At 47.9% G+C, this 5,000-nt stretch overlaps 2 non-coding genes across 2 annotated transcripts; both read left to right on the forward strand.

The window, feature by feature from the left end:
* The first annotated feature begins 1,799 nt into the window (after nt 1–1,799).
* LOC123719689 lies at nt 1,800–3,705 on the forward strand. Its single transcript, XR_006755755.1, has one exon. It is a non-coding gene; the product is annotated as a small subunit ribosomal RNA (ribosomal RNA).
* Nucleotides 3,706–4,057: 352 nt separating this feature from the next.
* LOC123719688 lies at nt 4,058–4,214 on the forward strand. Its single transcript, XR_006755754.1, has one exon. It is a non-coding gene; the product is annotated as a 5.8S ribosomal RNA (ribosomal RNA).
* The last annotated feature ends 786 nt before the right edge of the window (nt 4,215–5,000 follow it).

Here is a 5,000-nt window from a genome sequence, read left to right on the forward strand (position 1 = left end):
CTCTGAGCGTGTGCTGCGAGCTTCAACGAGAAACATTCGGCGCGAAACTGTCGAGCGGCCGGCCGTCGCGCGCCGCACCTGTACGAGAAACATTTTCCTCTGACGTTGCATCGGAATAATTATTATAATTCATTATTATACATACATACATACATACATACATACATACATATTATTAATAAATATAATTGTTTTTTTTGTTTTTTCTTTTCTTCAAATAAACCCACATTGCCATTTCTCTGAGCGTGTGCTGCGAGCTTCAACGAGAAACATTCGGCGCGAAACTGTCGAGCGGCCGGCCGTCGCGCGCCGCACCTGTACGAGAAACATTTTCCTCTGACGTTGCATCGGAATAATTATTATAATTCATTATTATACATACATACATACATACATACATACATACATATTATTAATAAATTAATTGTTTTTTTTTTCTTCAAATAAACCCACATTGCCATTTCTCTGAGCGTGTGCTGCGAGCTTCAACGAGAAACATATCTATCAATACAAATGTCTATGCAAAAAAAAGAAAACAAACAAAATCATATCAGTCAATAAAATAAATAATAATATTTTTTTACTACTACTACTAGTACTACTACGTGCTACTACTGCACGCCAATACACATACATAATAAAATGAAAAATCGTCTCTCTCTCGCTCGCTCTACGAGAAACATTCGACGTCCGCTCCAATGCCGACGCGGACTATTGCTCTCGGTATAGATGTGGAGCGAAACAGTCGTGCGCACAGCGTCGACTCGTTCTCGTTGCCGCGCGTCGTTCGTCTATATAATAGACACGAACGACGGACGAGAGAGAATGTGTTCTTGTTTTTGTTTTTGTGTTTGTGCGAAGTGTGAGAATATTATATACATATATTCGCGCATGGATGATATAGATATGGGTATGGATTTTCGGAGGAAATTATATCAAATTCGTATTTCGAATGCGAGACCGCCGAGATCTTTCCCAGCTCTCTCTCTCTCTGTGTGTGTGGTGTATAGTACATTTTATATATCTCTCTTGTGTCAACACAAAATAACAAAGAATATACATACTACTCCTCCTCATATTTTATATAATATAATATAAAATTATATTATAGCACCGCGTTCGCAGACCGTATGGTGATGTTACCAATCGACCAAGATTTGGGACCGTCTCCCCCGGTGTTATCTGTGATGTTAAAAGAATACGCTTCTAGGCACACCTCAACGCAGGGCGCCTAGCGTGTTCGACACGTGCGCGGTCGCCACGGCGACCGTATATGGAAAGAATGTATAAAAGAGGACGCACACGCGCCCATCGTCGAAACGGTGTGCGCAGCGTCGTGTTGGAATTTATCCCTCAAGCTCCGGGCGTTGATCGTATCTAGTGCGAATCATGCGTGTGTGTGCGCATGTAATTGCCAGCCGAGTTTTAATATGTTTACAATAACGTATTGAATAAAAATTGAGAAGTTGCGTTTAGATGAATGTTCAATTTTCAAATTGTCACAACATCGATTCCCGCCCGCGGGGTCGTGTTCGTTGCAGTTTTATGTCCCTCACAGTGGTCGAGCATCGTTGTACATCACCTCGTTGCGAGATCGTGACGGGACGGCCGCTCGTAGACCGGTCAAAGTTAGTCTATCGATATGAAGCGCGAACGTCGCGTCGCGTGCAAATTCGACGCGTTACGTTCACGCGTGTCGAGAAGGCGCGCGCGCAAGCGCGCGCCCCTCGACGCCGCCGAGCCAGCGGCTCGCCGAAGCCGCGTGACCGCGGTGTAGGCGTGTCGTTTGCGTAAGCAGCTCCCTGGTTGATCCTGCCAGTAGTTATATGCTTGTCTCAAAGATTAAGCCATGCATGTCTCAGTGCAAGCCGTATTAAGGCGATACCGCGAATGGCTCAATATATCAGTTTTGGTTCCTTAGATCTTACTCAGTTACTTGGATAACTGTGGTAATTCTAGAGCTAATACATGCAATCAGAACTCTGACCAGTGATGGGATGAGTGCTTTTATTAGATCAAAACCAATCGGCGGAGGGCCATGCGTCCGAAGTCGTTAATTTTGATGAATCTGGATAACTTTTGCCGATCGCACGGTCCAGTACCGGCGACGCATCTTTCAAATGTCTGCCTTATCAACTTTCGATGGTAGTTTCTGCGACTACCATGGTTGTCACGGGTAACGGGGAATCAGGGTTCGATTCCGGAGAGGGAGCCTGAGAAACGGCTACCACATCCAAGGAAGGCAGCAGGCGCGCAAATTACCCACTCCCGGCACGGGGAGGTAGTGACGAAAAATAACGATACGGGACTCTTACGAGGCCTCGTAATCGGAATGAGTACACTTTAAATATTTTAACGAGGAACAATTGGAGGGCAAGTCTGGTGCCAGCAGCCGCGGTAATTCCAGCTCCAATAGCGTATACTAAAATTGTTGCGGTTAAAAAGCTCGTAGTTGCATTTGTGCGCCGCGCTGTCGGTGCACCGCATCCGCGGTGATACTGACACGTCTGCGGAGCATATCGTCGGTGAGCCGGCGGTAAAACGCCGGTTCAATATCAAAATCCTATCGCGGTGCTCTTCGGTGAGTGTCGAGGTGGGCCGACAATTTTACTTTGAACAAATTAGAGTGCTCAAAGCGGGCTCAAAATGCCGCTTGAATATTTCGTGCATGGAATAATAGAATATGATCTCGGTTCTATTTTGTTGGTTTTCAGAACTCCGAGGTAATGATTAATAGGGATAACTGGGGGCATTCGTATTGCGACGTTAGAGGTGAAATTCTTGGATCGTCGCAAGACGAACATCAGCGAAAGCATTTGCCAAAGGTGTTTTCATCAATCAAGAACGAAAGTTAGAGGTTCGAAGGCGATTAGATACCGCCCTAGTTCTAACCGTAAATATGTCATCTAGCGATCCGCCGACGTTACTACAATGGCTCGGCGGGCAGCTTCCGGGAAACCAAAGATTTTGGACTCCGGGGGGAGTATGGTTGCAAAGCTGAAACTTAAAGGAATTGACGGAAGGGCACCACCAGGAGTGGAGCCTGCGGCTTAATTTGACTCAACACGGGAAATCTCACCAGGCCCGGACACCGGAAGGATTGACAGATTAACAGCTCTTTCTTGATTCGGTGGGTGGTGGTGCATGGCCGTTCTTAGTTGGTGGAGCGATTTGTCTGGTTAATTCCGGTAACGAACGAGACTCTAGCCTGCTAAATAGGCGTCGTCATTCAAGGTGTGCGCGACTCTCGGGGAGCGCAACTCACTGGCGACGTATTAAAATTCTTCTTAGAGGGACCGGCGGCTTCGAGCCGCACGAGATTGAGCAATAACAGGTCTGTGATGCCCTTAGATGTCCTGGGCCGCACGCGCGCTACACTGAAGGAATCAACATGTTCTCCCTGGCCTAGAGGCCCGGGCAACCCGTTGAAACTCCTTCGTGCTGGGGATTGGGGTTTGCAATTATCCCCCATAAACGAGGAATTCCTAGTAAGCGCGAGTCATAAGCTCGCGTTGATTACGTCCCTGCCCTTTGTACACACCGCCCGTCGCTACTACCGATTGAATGATTTAGTGAGGTCTTCGGACCGACACGCGGTGGCCTCACGGCCGTCGGCGTTGCTGGGAAGTTGACCAAACTTGATCATTTAGAGGAAGTAAAAGTCGTAACAAGGTTTCCGTAGGGGAACCTGCGGAAGGATCATTAACGTTGGTTTTTTCTTTTTGTTTTGTTGTTGTCAAAGACTCGCAAAAAAAGAAAAAAATACAAAAACACGTGAATGATACGAATCAAAATCGAATCCGAGACGGTTGACTCTCTCTCGTCGATTCGCGACGTGTGCGTTGCGACACGCTTTGATTAGCGTTCGCTATCGCCTATTGATACTTTGAAATAATATTTTATAATTTTTGTGTACAACCACGCAAATAAAAGAGATTTTCTTTCTTTTCATTTGTCGTACACGTTAATGATAAGTATTATTTTCAAATTTTTTTGTTTAATTTTTTCGCACCTTTTATATTTTCTCATACAAAAACACACACAAAAACAAAACGATTACCCTGAACGGTGGATCACTTGGCTCGCGGGTCGATGAAGAACGCAGTTAACTGCGCGTCATAGTGTGAACTGCAGGACACATTTGAACATCGACATTTCGAACGCACATTGCGGTCCGTGGAGAAATATCCAGGACCACTCCTGTCTGAGGGCCGGCTGCATAAAAACAAAAAGCCACACTGTTCGCGTGACGAGCGGCGATCGCTGCGACTCCGGTCGTAGCGCCGCATCTCTGTCGCGCGTGCAATTGACGGTTTCGCTAGGCCGCCGAGCGGCCGAACGATCCGTTCGAATATATGTTCGATTACGACTCGTCATCCGTATTGGCCGTGTTAAGCCACGTCTATACGATACTTTTGTCGCACAAATAAATTCTCCCCGCCGCACCGTGTCTCCCGCGGCACGGGTGCGCGTCGAGTCTTTACGCAACGACAACGACAACGACGACAACGACGTTCGCGTTTACGCGTCGCGCGTGTTTGCTCGCATCGTCCCGGTCCCGCATGGCGATCGCGCGACGGTCGGCGCCGGTGCGCGCGTCGACGTGTCTCGACGCTGTCGTTGAAAGTTGTCGCGTTCGGCTCAGTTTCTCTTACTCTCGCGAGAGGAAGCGAAACGCGCGCGCCCGCTGCTCTAGCGGTTGCGCCCAGTGTGTGCGTGCGGTGTTTGTGCAATTGTAGTGTGTACGAAATTATTGTGACGTGTGTTCTTAAAACGGACGGAACGATGCCGTCGTTAACGAACAACAACAGAAGAACCGCTTGGTGGTGTGCGATTGATTGATTTCGCGCAACGCGACATCTATGTGTCGCCACCACCACGCTGTTCGCAAGGTGCCGCGCCGCTTTCGTGCGAGCGCATATAATGTAGGCGGACTCGACGTCCGGAGGGCGCGTGGCGTCGTCGACGCGCTTGTAAAAATAGCGTGTCGCGTACGCCCG

The sequence above is a fragment of the Pieris brassicae genome, unplaced genomic scaffold (assembly GCF_905147105.1).
Source record: "Pieris brassicae unplaced genomic scaffold, ilPieBrab1.1, whole genome shotgun sequence".
NCBI classification, from domain to species: Eukaryota; Metazoa; Arthropoda; class Insecta; order Lepidoptera; family Pieridae; genus Pieris; species Pieris brassicae.